Source organism: Herpailurus yagouaroundi, unplaced genomic scaffold, assembly GCF_014898765.1.
Source record: "Herpailurus yagouaroundi ecotype Mexico unplaced genomic scaffold, PumYag 100, whole genome shotgun sequence".
Classification (NCBI taxonomy): Eukaryota; Metazoa; Chordata; class Mammalia; order Carnivora; family Felidae; genus Herpailurus; species Herpailurus yagouaroundi.
Window position 1 is genome coordinate 74,401,006 of NW_024412391.1, and position 19,452 is coordinate 74,420,457.

At 37.5% G+C, this 19,452-nt stretch overlaps 1 protein-coding gene and 1 long non-coding RNA gene across 10 annotated transcripts in view; one reads left to right on the forward strand and one right to left on the reverse strand.

Moving 5' to 3' along the window:
• The window catches only part of CACNA2D1 (calcium voltage-gated channel auxiliary subunit alpha2delta 1), a 495,580-nt gene that overhangs the window by 24,125 nt on the left and 452,003 nt on the right, over window positions 1–19,452 (forward strand). The window contains exon 1 of one of the 9 annotated variants that reach the window (XM_040472803.1): window positions 5,112–5,231. The exons of the other annotated variants lie outside the window; for them this stretch is intronic. The gene's annotated coding sequence lies outside the window, so the exon portion shown is untranslated. Of the gene's footprint in view, window positions 1–5,111; window positions 5,232–19,452 lie in introns of those variants that run through there. 9 annotated transcript variants of the gene reach the window in all.
• LOC121028794 (uncharacterized) lies at window positions 18,661–19,340 on the reverse strand. The gene is made up of 2 exons (XR_005789436.1): window positions 19,307–19,340; window positions 18,661–19,274 (listed from the first exon to the last, which is right to left on the reverse strand). It is a non-coding gene; the product is annotated as an uncharacterized LOC121028794 (long non-coding RNA).

A 19,452-nucleotide genomic window follows, 5' to 3' on the forward strand; every position in this document is an offset into this window, starting at 1 on the left:
TTCAAATAATTCCTTTAGAACATTTAGTTATAAATGTTTTCTATATTTATGCTTCCAGACAAATGATCTTTTACTGGGTACGTGTACCCAGACCCTGCATATACTCACCCATCCGTTTTGCTTTTCTTCTGGATAGTTTTCTTCTGATAAAAAAATCTAGATTTAGAAACCTGATATTCCCAAAGATAAGGTGCAGTATATTTAAGCTAAAAACATACAAAAAAAACAACAAAACATCCCAGTCATATGAAGCATAGTCCTATAGAATCTATGTGTTGGGGAAGACTCATACATAACCTACCTGACTAGAATGAAGATATGTGCAATGTAGCTTGTGTTTTAGGCCTTAAAGGCAAACATTCCAGGTAATTTCATGCAGCTCCCACACTACATGTCTAGGGAGTTCTTCTAGTACTCTCTTACAAAGAGAGACTTATATCTGATGTTTTTGTCCTGTACTCCTCTCTGGCATAACACCAATGGATCGGCTCCAGGTTTGGAAAAACATGTGATGGGTAAGTAGGATGATTCTTGCCAGATAGACTTTTCAAGAAATAAAGAAAACCCTTGGGCTTTTCAAGATTTGTTTAATGGGAAAAAAAAAAAAAAAAAAAAAAAAGGAGGCCAATTTCTAAAGTTTTTTTTCTTCTTCTAAAAGAAGGTAATATGATAATAGCTCCTTCTACTTGGGGACATTTTAAGTTAGAATAGTATGAATTTGTTAACGTGTATGTTTTCGGAATGCTAATGATGTGATTATAAATACAAATGGGTAGCTCTGACCTGTGTATTATGTACAGAGTTTCACAGAGGCATATGCTCCCAGGATGGACAGCCTTAGAGAATCAGAGGTCAGGCTCACTTTGAGGTATTACTGCTGGGACTGTGTTCACCTTCTTGAAGAAAAAAGTTTTTACAGTGAACATTCTGGACACCTACACCTCCCTAGAATGGATAAAAATCACTTGTAGGCTGAATCGATACTGTGTGTATTCTATCAGGACTTGACAGTGTTTTCGCCCTGGCCTCCCGGGATGAAATGCTTGGTGTGTTTTTAACACCCCTGGCTCCGCTTGCCACACATTAATACTCAACATTTCTTCGTCTGGAATTATGGGTAATAGGTCTTCTCACTATTTAATTATTTTTCTTGCTTCGTTTCATGCTTCCTTTCTCCACTGTGTTGGATCTCTTGTCAGTTTGGCTTTTGTGTGAGGCACGGGTCCGTGATAACTGTGTACTGTCTCATTCTGTGGTAAACGTTCAGATGCTGTTAGTGGGTTCACTGTGGTGTTGTGACAGTCAGGTGAGGGAATGTGTATGTGAACACTTTGACCACTGTGGAGCGCAATAGTGACAAGTGATGTTGGGCTGTTCATTTTCCTCACAGAGTGACGATGTTGGATTTGTGGAACTTTACATTCACCACGAAGGTTGGTGGTTGGGCTCTATTTAAGTATCTATCTTTTTGTGAGCTCATCTTATGTTTGAAAGGGAGTTTAGACGGCAGGGTTTATATGCTATGATGCTGAAACTGTGACTGTGTTACAGTCATATCTTGCTTTATCATTCTAGTATTTTTTAGCGGCTGAAATTCCGGCAGGTGGATTAGGGGAAGGTAAATTTTAATATTTGTGATAATATATACTATTAATAAAATAATTTGATGTGTATTATTCTCTGTGTATCCATATAATACATATTTACATGCTATGTATATGTAACATATATACTCCTTAGTAAAATTAATGATGGGGCACCTGGATGGCTCAGTTGGTTGAGGGTCCAGCTTCAGGTCCAGTCATGATCTCACGACTCCTGAGTTCGAGCCCCACATCGGTCTCTGTGCTGACAGCTCACAGCCTGGAGCCTGCTTCAGATTCTGTGTGTCCCTCTCCTTGTGTCTCCCTGCCCCTCCCCGCTAGTGCTCGCTTGCTCTCTCTCTCTCTCTCTCTCTCTCTCAAAAATAAAAATAAACCTAAAAAAAAATTAATGAGATAACTTAATAAACATTGTCCCTGAAGAAACAAAGCCAATAGAACAAGATCATACCTTAGATAATTTCTCAGACAGGTTTAACAATATTAAATATGTATTAAGCATTTACATCTATTATCTTAAAACTTTATTTTTATTAACTTTTTTCCCTAAACTATTTTAGGTTTACAAGTGTTCTGATTGTAATTAAGAAAATATTCCAAAAGTTTTTCCATAAAGTATGCATGATAGAATAGGCTCCGTTTCTTTTCCTAAGAAATAATGAGGCGTTAGGGCCAAACCAATGTCAGCCATTGTCCTGGAGCCCCCTAGAAAGATGTTCATCATAAGCATGACACCTGTGTAGCCATGCAGAGATACGAAGACCTCTCAAGAGCCATTTCTCTGCCCAGGCCTGGAAATGCAGACACATCACTTCTCTGGCTGAGAAATCAGGGCACGAATAGAAATAAACTTGCTGATGACCCATTTTTCTTAGGGTAAATGTTAGATGTTGCACAGGGAAAATTAAGTCAATACAAAGCTCCTTTTGCACAGATAGAAAAGTGGTTTCTCAGTCAAATTATAAAAGATAAAAAGTGATTGACTTAAGAAATGCCCAATTATGAATTGCTCAGAAAAGTTACCCAAGAAACACTAATGTAGTCTTTGGATATCTGTTTAGTTTGTGTAACAGCTTCAAATAGATATGTGGACTAATTCAAATAATATCGTTAATTTTTAAGATACAATGATGATGGTTAAAATAATTTAGTGAACTAAATACCTCACTTCTAGCAAACTGTTAACATTTAAGTGGTTTATATGCATCTTAGAGCTTTTTCTCTCATCATTTTGCATCTTTGAAACGACTTGTGAAGTGTTGCAGTTAATTCTGAATTTAAGAGTGTTTTTTGAAAATCTCAAGAGAGATGTATAATGTTTACTCTAAATAGACCTTTTGAATATCAAGTATTCTTTTTACAGAGCCTTCTGCATAATTTTCCACATTTATACCGAGAATTGATGACTTCTGGCCTAAAGAGTAAGGTGAGAAGCAGTTTAGTATATATCTCAAAAATAAAACCAATACTTACCAGGAGACTAACAACTGATTGCTTGCTTCTTTGAGAAGCAAAGCAGAGGAAATGGTTTAAACAGTTACCTGCACAGATAGCTTCAAACACAGATACAGACATGTCATTGAACTCCCCAACAGTTTCTGGGGAGACTGATCAAGGGTCCAGAGGCAATGCCTATGAAATGCGGCCAGTTTTTTGATCAAAGTTTACTTTTTTTTTTAATTAAATTTTATTTTATTTTTTAATTTACATCCAGATTAGTTAGTTTATAGTGCAACAATGATTTCAGGAGTAGATTCCTTAGTGCCCCTTACCCATTTAGCCCACCCCCCCTCCCACACTATCAAAGTTTAGTTTTTAAAATTACTTCTCATGTGTTCAGTGAAACTTAGGTGGGTGGTAACTCAATTATGTTGTTTGAGATTTAGGTAAAGAGATCATGATTAACCGTGACCCAGGATTTTTGTGAGATTTTCAAATATAGATTGTGTGTCTGTGCGTGCGCGTGCGTGCGTGTGAGAGAGAGAGAGAGAAATGGAGAGAAAGAAATGGAGAGAGGTGGAGAGACAGACAGTGGGAGAATATAATAATAGAATGTTTTGGCCTGAGGTGAGGAGTTTAACATCCTGAGGTATCCTGAATTCCTTTGAAAGTTTTCACCTTGTCAAGTTTAGACCTCTCTTGTGTATGCCCATTGTGCGAATCGTACCAAAATACAAATGTTCCTCCAGTGAAGTTTACTATTCAGAAAAAAAAAAAAAAAATCCCCAGGATAATTTCTACCTGTATTAGCTCCTGTGAACTATATGCCAGAAAGATGGGTAAAGGCAAGGTGTCCACATACCTATGTGAGGAAAAAAAAAATTTTTTTTGAAATTTTGGATTCTTGGATATAAATGTTACGTGCCTGTTTAAGAACATCAATAACACTTTAAATACCATTGCTTCTTGATGTTTTGATTTTCAGCTGCTCAGTGAGAAATAATTTCTTTCTAACTAGAAATAAATTAGCACTAACCATAATTGGTAGCATTTATTAAGTGCTAGGTGGCAGGCAATATGCTAATGTTTTACTTATATTACTTAATTCTGACCTCCACCTTCTAAAGTAGGGATAGACATTATGTTCTTCTATAAGTGAAGAAGAAGAAACTGAGGTCTTGAGCAATTAAATGTCCTCTTCTGGGCTACATAGATAGTAATAGTGGGAAAGGGCTATGCCTGTGATCTGTCCGATTCTATTCTTGCTCTCAGTGACAACGTTATATTGCCTCCCAGGCAGAACAGCTCAGGCACTAAGCATTTAAAATAGAATTTAAAGTAAGGATGACCTTATTTGGGTCATTAAATATTACTATTTATTAATATCTTAACATACTATATTTTAACAACTATGATACAATTATTAGTTATGTTGATATACAGCTATTATAATATTAATATATAATTAATATTAATATATAATTAATATTAATATATAATTAATATATAATAATATTATTAGGAAGTCTCTAGGTTTTCTTTCTCTAAAGCAGAGATTTTTAAATGGAGGACATTTAAACTGCTGTTTCTCTGGATAAATTAATGACTCTCTTAACTTGCTTCTTGGATGTGAGTCCCCAAAAGAATACATAAAGTATTAATGGAATAAACATTTTTTCAGAATAATACATATGAAAGAAATCTTCAAAGTAAAATAGGCAAATGAATATCAAAGAAGCTTCTTTTAGAATGTAATCCTATGAGAGTGGTCTTGAAAGATTAGAAAAGATTCTCTTCACGATTATGAATTTGAAGCAGCTGGAATGAATTCAGTCATGATCAGCATAACTGGGGATCATTTCTGAAAGTGAGGGATACAGAAAGTTAAAAGACTCATCGCTTGGTACTGAGGTCACCTGCTTCATAACAGACTAAAATAGCAGAGAACAAGTGTTAAGAATTCATTCTGCCTTCCCAATGCTTTTGTAGCTTTATTTTTAGAGCTCTGCTAACGGCAGTCTGGGGCATTGTTTGCCCTGATGTGGCTGTTCTGTCACAGTCGCCCTTTCTCTTGCAGTCTTTGCCTCCCTGGACAGGTGTGAGGGACTTCCTGATTGTCACAAGCCAGTCACCTGGGTCAGCCACCCCTGATGTAGTGTGCTTCATCAGCCCCCTGAGCTCATAAGAGAGGTAATTTTTCTGCTGCTGGTTAACGTGTACTATTTCTTAAGGTGAAGGCATTCAGAATGAAAAGGTATTGTGTAGGTAGTGGTGCAGGAGTGATTGCAAAATAGTTAATGGATTAAACTGCTATGATGGATTGATTCATTAGGACAGGGTGAAAAAGAATATTTCGGGTTCTCCCTTATATAACCTAGGCTATCATAAGTGTCCCGTGCCACACAAAACATACCATTCGTCTGTGTGTGTGTGTGTGTGTATACGATAAAAGCAGAGCACATTATTTCTTATTAAAATTGTGTATGGGTGTAATCATAGGAACTCTTATTTAGAGATTTATCCAGAGCATGCTATTGACTCAAGACAAAAGTAAAAGTAGCACTTTATTATTTTTTTTTAAAGTAGCACTTTAAAAGGTATTGTTCAGAGCCACAGTTTCAAGTACTTAAAAATTTAAAACCCAGAAAACAATAGTGAGTAGAAGAGATCTTAGACGATAACTTTTTCAGGAATTGTCAGCAGTCCTGTTGTTCATTGGAATTAGGAGAGGTAAGGTGGTTTTATAGCATGGGTACACATGTGAATCACTTGGGAAGTCTTCAGAAATTAGCAGCGGCTAGGTCCTACCCTAGAGGCTATGATAATTGTCTTGGCATTGATATTTAAAAAAAAAAAAAAATCTCCCCAGGCGGTTTTACTGTGTAGCCATGGCTGCAAACCACTGAGATAGAGAACTTACAGCACTTAGTTCTGCTTTTGCCACTATATACCTTATCTGGGTTCCACAGTCCACTTCTTCATATGTCATTGTCTTGTATTAAAAGCTATTAGAAACACTGACATCTTTTAAACACTGGAGAGCTATGTAAGGTACATTCAGAAGTATATGCATCCAATTATATTTGGTTTGCATCACTTGCAGAAAGTAACATTTTTTTTTTTCAACGTTTATTTATTTTTGGGACAGAGAGAGACAGAGCATGAACGGGGGAGGGGCAGAGAGAGAGGGAGACACAGAATCGGAAACAGGCTCCAGGCTCCGAGCCATCAGCCCAGAGCCTGACGCGGGGCTCGAACTCCCGGACCGCGAGATCGTGACCTGGCTGAAGTCGGATGCTTAACCGACTGCGCCACCCAGGCGCCCCAGAAAGTAACATTTTAAGGTATACTAGTATTAATTTAAAAAGCCACAAGGCTTTCATTACCAAATAAGGGACATGTAAGAGTCAATCAAATATTTGTTTAATATCTACCATGTAGGAGACTGATGGAGAGACTAAGGGATTTGCCACTTTATTCCCAAGGAATTTATGTATGGTCAGGAGGAACTAATAGAGTTTAAGAAATAATTAATATTCCAAAGCTGTTTGTGCTCCTCAGCAATATACAGCAGTGCTAGAGCATACACAGAAAGAGTGACGTCCCTGGGCACATGTGGTGATGGAGACTTTACAGCAGGTGTTTTGCTTGTAACGTTAACTAGATTGTCGGTTTGAAATCCTCCCCATCACGGCATTTCTCTTGAAATTTCAGTCTCTTTAAAGTTTTGTTGGTAGTTTACAAGGGCTGAGGTTAGATCTCTAACTCTGACTTGTTTAGGTTTTCCCTGTAGATATATTTTCTTCATGGAATCACGTTGTCTTGGGACCATCCTTTATTAGCTGATTACTTCTTGTGTACCTGCTTGGTACTTGAATATGATGTGTTTGTCTTAAAACAGGGTAGCTTTTGAGATGGCCTTAACAGAATGAGCAGAATGTAGGTGCAGTTATAGTACTTTGAATTTTCCCACTTGAGGTTAGCAGGAGGAACGTATTAAACAAAGGTAAAGAGTATACCTGATTAAAAAAGGAAGGTTATTGCAGCATTGATAGAATTCATACAATTCGTCTTCTGTGTGCCCTGTCTGCTGAGTGTATTTTTGCTATTATTTCATGTTTACAGCTGCTGTCAGGTATTACTTTTATTTAGTAAAAAATGAGATCCAAAGTGTTTACAATATTATGCTTTAGTAAGCCATCAAGTCAAAATTCCAACACAGTCCGTAAGCCTTGGGATATCAAAAGCAAGGTTCTCTACACTCTGCTGTGCTGCCTGGTGTAAAGGAATAATGGGAAGAGACAAAAGGGAAGTATATTTAAAAAAGCTGGGTCCAAAGTTTGGATTTCATTCTGATGGAAGTGGGGAGCCATTAAGGATTTTTGAAGGGAGAGTATATTTGAGGTGTTTTGGAACATTAATATGGCAGAGATGTATAGATTATATCAGCTTTGTAAAAATGCTTATTCATTAAAAAACTATTTATTGAAGACACATCGTATTCTACACAGTAGCTAGTCCCTGGGACTAGAGTTGTATTAATGAGAGCTTGTAATTGGGCGGAAGGGATACCCAGTCATGGCTGGAGGGAGCATCAGACTGGCTCTTAGAACAATGGCCAGAGACTGTTTTAAAGGGGCTGAGGCAGGTAATGGGTGATGTTTAAACATGTAGTAGTGGGGAAATACAGGAAATTGGGTGTGCTGCTACAGTGGACAGAACATGCTTCTTCATACATCGTATGTTTCATTTGCATGTTTAATCTCCACGTCTGGGTGTGATTTTTAGCATAATGAGGGGAAAAGTTGGTGAAAGTTCAGCACCGGACTCGACGTTGGCACAGATTGGTTTGGTCTGGTCCTCGCCAATCTTTGTAGTAAGCGTCCTCCTCCATTCCTGCAAGATATGCTCTTCCAGAGGCATAGAGTTTTAGCTTTTTTTTTTTTTTCTTATGCAGGCAGCCAAAGAGTGCTGGATTTTGCAGTCATTGTTGAGGGGACCCAGGTCCAGTCCCTGCTCTGTCTCAGTTGGGTCCCTAATGGTGTTTTTGCATGCCCAGCTGAGACCATGATGGATTCTAGGGGAAGAAGGCTGCCCAGGGATCACTGAGGTTTTTGCAGTGTCCTTTATGATCTCAACTTAAGGGGATGAAGAAATGGAAGTGGAAGATGGAAAGGAGAAATAATAGGAAGATTGGGCAGAATTTAGTTACATGAAAAATATGAGAAAAGAACAGTCAGAGATAGTATCAGAAGTGTTGGTCTGAATGACATTTTAAAATTCCCCATCCACTCACATAAAGCTGCCAACATGGAAAAGGAGGGAGCATTTAAAATATTTTTCTGCTGTCTACTTTTTGTCTGTGTTCTTTGAACCTTTATGTTTTACCTCGCATAAACTTTTTAAAAATAGTTCTGTCATGAGTTAGTATGTTGCATGCTGTGACATCCTAGTGTTTCAGATGTTAATTTTTACTTAGAGTGTGGAAATCAGTTCATCTCATTGTACACATCATTCTTTTTATGAGATGTTTGATATGTAAGCCTGTGAAAGATACCACTGTTGGCGTGTTTCTTTATAGCTGTAAAGAGATTTCACATTTTGAGAGGTTATAAAAGAGGGGATATATCAAGCAAGAGAAAAACAAATTATGTATTACAATGTTATTATTCTTCTTTATGGCACAGGTCTAATGATTCACTAAATTCGACCAACATGTTTTTTGAACTTTCTTGATGGCTGACACTGTTTAAAGAAAAACTACCTACCGTTAAGTGCAGTATTACGGCACAGAGTATAATTGACCTCATCAAGCATTAGAACCTCTTCCTGGGCTTTCTTATTGCCGTGTTCTGACCCAGTCTGTGTGTCCTCAAGCTCTGATGGAGCAGAGGATAGGGCCATCAAGTTGTTTTCAAGGAATCTTCAAAGCCTTATGGGCACCAAATGTTAAGTCTTAGACGTGGAATCTCTCATTCATGATAATTATTGCTGTTTCTTAATTCTATTTCAGTGCTATTATTATTAATAAATTATATTTGGACATATGCACTTCATTTATTTTTTGTTAAAAGGAATCGTCAAAAAAAAATTTAGCCATCTGTGACAACATGGATGGACTTGGAGGATATTATGATAAGTGAAATGTCAGGCAGAGAACAACAAATACCATATGATCTCACCTGTGTGTTGGATTTACAAAACAAAGCAGACAGACAAACAAAACAAAGCTTGTGGGTATGGAGAACAGAGGGGCAGTTTCCAGGGGGGAGAGTTGTGTATGTGGGGGTGAAATGCATGTAGGAGTCAGGACATACAGACTTTGAGTTGTGAAATGAATAAGTCACGGGGGTATGGTGTGCTGCATTTTAGTCACTGTAGTCGGTGGGATTGTAGTATATATTTGAAGTTTTCTAGGAGAGTGGATCTTGAAAATTCTCATGACAAGGGGAAAAAAATCCTTTTTGGTACTTTTTATGGTGATGGATGATGACTAGATTTATTGTGGTGATCATTTCACAGTGCATGCCGATGTGTAACCATTACGTTGTATACCTGAAACTAACATAGTGTTGTAGTGAAGTCAATTATATCTCAATTAAAAATAATTTAGCAAGCTTTGCTTTTCATCATTTTTGTGGCCAGTGTGCAGATAATTAGTAAACTGCAGTTGATAAGTGTATTAGAACATTAGTGATCTTTCTTTCAATAGTTGGGATACAAGGAGTATACATTTTATAGAGGTGCAGAAAATTTGAGACATTTGTGCACAATTATTTTACCTATCTAGTGATATGAAAACCTCTATCCCACATGCAGGTCATCTAATATGGATGTCACACCCATTGCTTCTTTGAATTTCAAATATATTTTCATAGCTCTGGCAACGTGAGCTCACACTACGTAGGTGGCAGGCAGATCCCTCAGAAAACCCTTGAACACAGAGTTGAAGACAACTGTCAAGCAGCTGTTAGGTTGAGCTGGGCTGGAGTTCTGTGTCTGTGCCGGTCACATTCTTCAGTTGGACAGAAGACATTTACCATTAACAGATGTGCCTGATTGACCTCTTTATAATATTTTTAGAGGGGTAGTAAATAGCACATTTGATTACTGAGACTAGTTTTTATATATGTGGGCCTATCATTTGAAATGACATAAGTATAACTGTTCATTCATTGTAATTACTGAATTAAAAAATAATAATTACCTGGATAAAGCTGAAAAGAAAATAAAAAGTTTAAAAATAACAAAGGAGCGAGTCAAAAAACAAATAAACAAAAAGCTTCCAAGATTCAAATAGATGAGGAAGGATTTACCGAAAAAAAGCAGTGCATTGAACATCAAAACTATGATTTCTGAGCCAAGTCTTCTCCAAAGTGAGAAAAAAGAAATTGAAGACTTTATTTTTTAGAGTAGTTTTAGGTTCACAGCAGAATCGAGAGGAAGGTGGTACCAAGATTTCCCATAAACCCTGTGCCTGGACACATGTACCAACTCCCCCATTAGTGACCTCTTTTTCCTTTTAATTGTACCACAAGAATCCAAACTGTGAACCCAAATGTGAAGAGAGTTGAGACTATGATGCTCTTTGATGGTAGGTTGGGGAATGTCTTCCCACAAACAGCATTCAAACCGTAATCCCCATATTTGAAAAGTGGTTCCAGTTATACATGTGATCATTTGCATTATATAAATACAGAAGTACATACTGAGCCATATCCTTTGGGATCCCTTTCTGAATTCCACCAACAACATCGCTCCTGGCCCCTCAGCCCCAGTATGAATTCCCAGACTTTGTCCTTCCTTTTCCTGTTGGTCAGCTCCTGTAGTTTTAGTCAGTTGTTTTAGTTTGTTTTTGTTTCTGTTTTTGCCCAGGAATGTTGCCCTGCCTTTACTTAGAAATGAAGTAGTTTCCCTGGCTTTGGAAATAGAATTCTGTTTGCATCAGTTGGACTTATTTGTATATCCTAATTGGCATATTGATTTTAAATCTTAATTTTATGTCTTTTTAAAAATGATTCTGCTAAATTCTAGCACATTTAATAAACACATTTGCAAATGTGTTAATGTTCTATTATTTTCATGTTGTGATTGTCTTAAGTCATGCATCTTCACTTTTTTTATTTTTAAGTTAAATTTTTATTTATTTATTTATTTATTTATTTATATATATATGTATTTTTTTTTTTTTTTTGAGAGAGAGATAGACAGCATGAATGGGAGAAGATCAGAGGGAGAGAGAGAATCTAAAGCGGGCTCCTTGCCCAGCATGGAGCCCAATGTGGGGCTTGCTCTCACCAACTGTGAGATCATGACCTGAGCCAAAATCAAGATTCAGACTTGAACTGCTTAAGCAACTGAGCCACCCTGGAGTCCCCATTTTCACTTTTAAATTTAGAGCACTTCTTTTTTAACGACATTTTTTTTTTAACGTTTATTTCTTTTCTAGAGGGAGAAAGAAAGAGGGACAGAGCGTGAGCGGGGGAGGGGCAGAGAGAGAGAGGGAGGCCAGAATCCGAAGCAGGCTCCAGGCTCCGAGCTGTCAGCACAGAGCCTGACGTGGGGCTCAAGCTCACAAACTGTGAGATCGTGACCTGAGCCAGAGTCAGACACTTAACTGACTGAGCCACCCAGGCGCCCCAAGTTTAGAGCACTTCTTGCCTTTCAATATATTGAAACTTATGCCTTTGGACATATTTTATATTTAGGAACCCCCAAGAACAGTGACTGAAATGATTAATCCGATAATTTAAAAAACGTTAAAGAAAATATCAATATTTTTTGCTAACCCTCCCATTTTACCTTAAAAAAATTATTGTAGTATCAATAGAATTTTATGTGACCAGTTTTGAAACACTCGAGCTCAATGAGAATAATTCTCAAAATCAGCTAACTCAGGAAAGATTCTTGGATGATTTGGATTCTTCTATTTAAATCTCCACTCACTGCCCCAAGTAAATATAGATTTAGTACTTGAGTGACAGTAACAAATGCTGAAATCGAATCTGAAATTCCCAGTGCCCTGATGGGTCATATTTGGCAAATCACTGCTCTCGCTGGACTTCACTGATCCAGCAAATATCTTTTTCTGTTGACCACGGAGGGGAACTACGTGAGACATACAGCACAGTCTCATGGTTTTCTTTTCTGCAGAGTAAAGTTCGTATTCACTGAGGGTGTGAAAAGTGAGTTAGTTGTTAAAGTTATCTCATCATGCCAAATGTGGAATTAAAGAATGTGGCTTTCAGTAATTTTTCTGTAATGCATATAAAAGTAAGTATGTAAGACATCTAACTATATTTATTCCTCCGCAATTAAATTTTAAATTTGAGCCTTATGAATGATCATAGAGAATGGAAGCTTACATTTACACTTACAACTAACCTCAGTCAATTATAAGGATTCTCCCCTAATCCGTTTGAACAAGGGGTGGCAATTAAGCTTCTAAACTTTGGAAATGAACCGTTCATCTAATATCCTTTGAAAGGGAGCTAATCTGGTTTGACCCTTGTCCCCACTGCAGATCCTTAGATATGCATGTTCCTGCGCATGTCACTCTGTGTCCTTCTCATTGCAAGCATGAGGTTCCTTCAGGTCACTGGTGTCTGTCAGCCACTTCCATGTCTCAAGAACTTATTGAGAACTCCCATCCAAGAATTTGCCTCTTTGGTTTGTGTACTCTGGTATCCTCCTTTGACTACTGACTCAGTACAGGGATTAGAGGGTGAGGAGCAGAGAAAGGGAGAAGAAAGTGAATTCTCAGTTAACAGTACTAGATGTTATCCCTTCACATGAAAACTATTCAGCACTTACATTGCTAATATCTTTTGTCATATAACTTCCATATTTCCATTGTCGCTACATCTGGCAAGGTGTTTGGTTGGACTTGGGTGATATTTGAAGTTCAGGCAATTTTAAGAAGTCAAGAAATCTTAGCACAATACTTTTTTTTTTTTTTCCTTCAGCTGTGATTTAAAAAGTTTTTCACTAAAGGTAATGGAATGATAAACCACTGTCAGCCTTGGAATCGAGGGGGACACTGGGATTGCTTCCCCAGCGTTTATTCTGCATTCCCCCCACTATGTGTTATCTATATAGTTCCAATTCCAAGCTAACCAGTGCAGTCCCATCCTTGTCGACAATGGTGGGAATGACATGCAAGTTGGTTTAGAAGGATGTCTAGGGTTGTTTTTCAATAGGTAGAGAAAAGAAAATTTATCTTCTGAAATTTGTAGGATACGTGTAAAGTTGGGGATGGTTACATGATGTCGCTACCCTAACGGAAAACGTCATGACATGATACAGGGAAGAAGGCAGTGCGGAAATAACTGCAGAGAAAGAACTGAGTCCTAATTAAAGCACACTTGAAGTCCTTGTTATCTTTAGAGATTTTTAACAAGTAAGCTAAAAATAATTCTATTAAATGAGTTAGCAATTTGGGTTTTCTGTCTCTCGCTAACAAAAACACTCCTACTAATACAAAGATACATTTATTGGCAGTTCTTAAACGTGTTACCTTTAGGACCTTCAATCAGGGTCTGGTTATCATCTGGCTATCTTGCCTTGAGTATCACCAAGAACGGACTTAACGAGTTCAAAACTAGAGCACTCTCCACCCCATCCTTTCTTATCCAAACAGTCTTCCTTTTCTCTTGGCTGACGGCATCACCCTTGCAGTGTTCTAAGCTAGGAAACCTAGGCTCATCAGGACTTCCCTTTTTATGCTCTTCTGTACCCCTCGCACCCAGAATCAATGGGCTACCACATCTTTTCCTTACCCCATTTTCTGTCCCCAGTGATACTGGCTTAGAGGAAGCCTTTTCCACCTCTTAGGGCATTTTGTTATTAAAAATAATAGTATGTTAACATTGTCGTCACCAAATCCCACATTCTGTCCTCCACATTGCTGTCCAGTATCTTAAAAAACAAGCAAGCAAAGATAAACATGTGACCATGCTCCTTCTTTATTTGAAGAATTTCAGTGTATTGCATTGCTTACAGGATCAAGTTCAACCTGTTGGCCTCGACCTGTTTGTTAAGATTGAAAGATTTCATTCTGGTCTCACTTCATCATTTTAAAAAATGGAATAACTTTAATATAGCCATAAATATATTGTGAGGGTAATAAGGTGCGGGTGTCTGGGACATGGAAGGCTCTGGATTAAATGGTGATTGCTGTTGTACACTGAAAAATAGAAGCTACCGCCGAACTACTGGCTCTGTGAGTTTGCATATACTGTTCCTTTGCCTGTCCTGCCCAGCCCTTTTGTTCATGTCTTCTTGTCTTTTACAGCTGATTCTTTCCCTCTGTGATTCTTTCATAGCTCCTTCTGTTAGATAAGTTGCATTTTGTTAATAACCTTCATAACATCTCTCACATTGTATCGCCATATATTTTTTAAAAGTTAAAAAAATATTTTTAAATAAGCCTTTTTTTAATGAGTTTTTTGAAAACAGAAACTAAACCTTGTCTACCTTCTAAAATTACAGCTCTACTCTGACACTTCTTATCCCATTTCCCAAATTGTATTTTTCTCTAGCGCTTAGATTTAGGTAATGCAATTATTTAAATATTTGTTTCTCACCTTTTTTTTTTTTTTTTTTTTTTTACCTTCTTCACTACAAGGCATGTTCCATTAGGATAGAGATTTTTGCCTTTTTATTCACTGCTGTAGCCCCAGTCTGTAAGAAAGGTCAATATATTGAAGGGATGAATGAATGAATGTGTGTCTCATTTATCTTTTAGTTCTTTATTTTTTAAGTTAATTTATTTTTGAGAGATAGAGTGTGAGTGGGGAGGGGCAGAGAGAGAAGAGAACAGAGGATCCAGAGTGGGCTTGTAGTGGGCTCAGCAGTGAGCCTGATGCGGGACTCGAACTCATAAACATTGAGATCATGACCTGAGCCAAATTCGGGCGCTCAACTGACTGAGCTACCTAGGCGCCACTTATCTTTTATTTCTAATGCCTAACACAATAGCTGGCATATGGTGGGTGTCAAAGAAACATAGCTGAATAAATGAATGAATTGTGCTATAAATCTGGAAAATTGGAAGAATGTGTGTTGGTGACTTAAATGTAGAATGCTCACTATTAGTTGTAGGTGCGTTTAACCTAGAGAAGATAGAGGTGAGTTGTAGTGATTCTCCTAAGCACCCCCACTTTGGAGCTTAAATGTTTTTTTAAATGGAGGTTATAAAGTGGAAAGAAAAGAAGGTGAGAAGGGAGATGGAGCCTTTTAGTTTTTTGCTCATTTACACAGAGAGGGATTTGAACCTGTAACATGGGATTGTCACCAATTTCCCCCTCTGCCAGTTTATAGAAGGGAAATAGAAACTGAAACTTAACATTTTTTTCCTTTGACTTTTTCTTTTACTTTTTTTTTTTTTTGAGAGAGAGAGAGCATGAAAATGAACGGAGTGAGGGAGAGAGACAATTGTGTGAGAGGCAGAAAGAAAGAGAGTGAGGGAAAGAGAGAGAGAGAGAGAAGCGGGGCTCACCTGAAGCAAGCCTCGAGCTCACCCAGTGTGGGACTCGGACGCAACAACCGTGAGATCATGACCTGAGCCGAAGTCACATGCTTCAACGACTGAGCCACCCAGACACCCAAGAACATTATTTTTTCTAAATTCTTTTTCTATCCTGTAAGCATAGTTCAATTCCTACATAGCTATTTAACCTACACAGTTTTTTTTTAAATCACAACAGAGATAAAAAGAAATGAGTGGAAGCACGAGTGATTTCAGTGCTGATTGTGACTTTGCTGAAGCTGGAAACCTGATTTCATAATAATCAGAATCTGGCCCGATATTGGTGATTGTTTTGGTTAGATTTGAATTACTGAAATGTAGAAAGGTCTCTGTTCCAATATCAAAAGAGCTCTTAATTTATAATTAAAAGAATGAGAAGGAAAAAAAAAAGGTAGGAAGGAAAGAGGTGAAGAAGGAAAGAGGAAGGAAGGGAGAATGGAAGCAAAGAAGGAAGGAAAAATTACAGTGATTTTGTAGTGAGATTTCACTCAGACATGAGGAAAGCGGTTCTGAAATGACGTTTATTTTATGTGTCGTGTGTCCAACAGCAGCATTTAACTTCTCTGGATATGTTAGTGTGTATATACATGCACGTGTACACATGGTATTTATGTAATAAATATGTCATTCAACACATAGTGAATAATAAAGAATTTTTAAAAACCCATAAACTTGTGACTTGAAAACTATATTGTTGAAAATAAGCTTCTCTGAACAGAGTATTTGTTTTTAATATGGGAAGAGTAAGTTAGCTGATTCGCTGCAATAAGAATCCTGAAGCAATCATGATCCTTCTCTTGCAAAGTGCTGTTTCCTCCTCTGTGAGTCTCTCTCCTCCCTGTTAGGAAGGGGCTGTTAGGATAGGGGCTCTAAGGTCTTTGAGTCCTTTCTTGTGCTTAAGTGACTGTGCTCTGATCTCAGCCTCCTACGGTCCTGATGTGTAAGGACTGACTTCATCTCTAGATATTTAGGGGAAAGAGCAGTTGGACACAGACTCCCTCCAAGGCTTTGCCTTGGCCACTCTGTCCACCTTGTAATCCTATCCCACTGGTTGGTCTCACCGGTCCTTTCCCCTGCTCATGACACTCTGCTGTTGGTCGTATAATTCCCACCACCTGGCTTGTCTTTTGCCCCTTTTATCATCTACTAAGAACTGTTTCATCTTTCAAGACCCAGTTGAAAGTCTTATTTAGTCAGCAATAGGAATCTTGACTCCACTACTGTGTTACTTTGGCAAGTTACTTAACCTCTGTGTGTCTCGTTTGTATAAAATTGCCTGTCACAAAACAGGGCAAAGATGATTAACTGAGGTCATATGTGCTTAGCACGTTCGTTATTATGACTATATTCTCAAAAACTTTGGTAGTCAGAAACCGTGAAATGCCGCCATCTTTGCTAATATTGCTCTTCCTTTGTGTAAATACTTCATTAACACACTGACTAAATTGTAATCACTGATAGACCTTCAGGTTTTCTACTCGTTTGTGGGCTGTATCAGCACAGACGTTTGCATTTTTCAAATGCTCAATTTTAGGCAAAATGAATATTGTTAAGGATAATCACAATCTAAAAATGTTGTAAATACAAATACAGAAAGTGTGTAACTATTCAGAAAGGAGGAAATAGAGGATCTAAAGAATTCCAAACGGGGGGGGGGGGGGCACCTAGGTGTCTTGGTTGGGCGTCTGTTTTTTTCAAGTTTATTTATTTACTTTTGAGGTGGGGGAGGGAGAGAGAGAGAGAATGAATGAATGAATGAATGAATGAATGAATGAATTCATGCACACATGAAGGGGGAGAGAAAGGGAGAGAGAGACAACCCCAAACAGGCTCCATTGCTGTTGGCTTCGAGCCCAACACAGGACTAGAACTCAAGAAGGGCAACATCATGACCTGAGCCAAAATCAAGAGTTGGATGCTTAACCGACTGAGCCACCCAGGTGCCCCAGGCTTTTTTAAAGTTTACTTATATATTTTGATAGAAAGAGGGCATCTCTTCTCTCTAAAAAAAAAAAATAAGAAGAAGAAGAAAATAAAAGGAATGTGTCCTATGCTCACTTTATTTTTTTACATACATTGGAGGAGACTGAAGACTATTGAAATGAGTTGTTGGCCTGACTTTATCATGTTCTTCTGCTACAAGATATTTTTATAGGCCGAGGAAAATATACTTACTGCTAAACATTGAGCAAAGTTTGAACTATTGTAAGTACAGGTAGACAAGCATGCTATTCTAACTTCCTTTAGACTATTAATTGTAGTCAAATAAATTACTTATTGTAACCAACAGTTCATATCAGTGAACAACATAATACTCAGTTTATTTCCTTAAACACTTTTAGAATAAACACTTTCGCTTTTCATACTTAATGTGAGTTTTGTGCTTAGAGGTTTATTTATTTTTTTAACGATAACTGTATTACACTGAATTACTAATATAATATTAAGTGGAAAAATCTGCAGTCTGAAAAGCAGAATGCCGTGTGCAAGCCATGGCAAGTATGATTTTACTTCCATAGCAACAAAGCACATGGTTAAAGGAAAGAGCACTGGGATTAGACCGCTTGACATTGCCCTTGTCAGTCACTCAGTATGCAATGTTAAGCAAGTTATCTTTTAAGTTCTCTGCAGCTCATTTTACTCCTGTAGATGGTACAGTCTGTCAGAGTTGCAATTTTTGTCTTTTTCGTTCAATATAGTATTCCTAATGTCTACAATAATATCCTACATATGTAATAGGCATTCAATAAATATGTCTGCAAAGTGAATGCCTGCATTATCTGCCTATCACGTGCTTTAAAGGTAGACCACTTCCCATAATTTCTGAGAAATGGGAAATGCTAGTTTTTACTGTCACTTATTCTGATTCTCACTGTTAGTTTCTATTTTTGTGGTTGAGGGTGAGAGAGGTTTAAAGGACAAGAAAATGTAAACTCTTTCAAGTAAGAGAGATGTTGTTTTGCAGAATGACTCTCCATTCTGATAAAATATGTTAGAATCTGGTGGTTATTTCTATTTAGTAAAACAGAGAGAGGGGAGTAATAGATTTATGTTCTCCTCACTAATAAAGGTTTGAAGTGGCTTTAAACCTCTTTGATTCTTTTCCTGTTATACTTACTGTTTTTTTTTTTTTTCCCCTCCTTTCACAGGAAAATGGCCTTTGATTCGTTTACTTCTGATATTTGGGTTTATTCTGAATTTGAAGCTAGTAACTTAAGCCATTGGTGCTATGGCTTGGTTTTTCTCTTCCTTATTACTTCTCTACCTCTTCATGTTTTATATGCAATAACTACAGGTAATTAAATGTAATGGCTAATGTGTAATTTATCTACCCCAAGTACATAAAACTGATTTGGAAGCTCAGAGCTTCCAATATGATCAGGGCTTAGGAACTTTATAATATAGTCAATGTTAATAGTAGCCAGACATGTTTGTCATTTTTTTGAGAAATCTTTTTTTTTTTTTTTTAATAGAAAGGATCCTAGGAAAACAAACCAAAACCAAAACCAAACAAGCCCCTAAAATCTCCCCCAAATAAACTTGTACATGTTGCTCCTTTGGGAATGGTCCTTATTCTTTGTTCTATATGCAAGATACATTGCTCTCAAAAAATGTTTGTGCCTTAGAGTAATTGGCAAATGATCTTGGAGGTTGATAATCTCTTTTTGTCTCTTTCCTGACCTGCTAAGTACCTACCTACCTACCTACCTACCTACCTACCTACCTACCTACCTACTTTATCTATCTATCCATCCACCCACCCACCCACCTACTTGTCATCTTTGTATGACAGATTTTATCTATGATAAATTTTAATATGATAATTTCAGTATTTTCCCCATTTCTTTCTTCTCTTCTTCCCTTCCTATTTTCTCCTTCCGT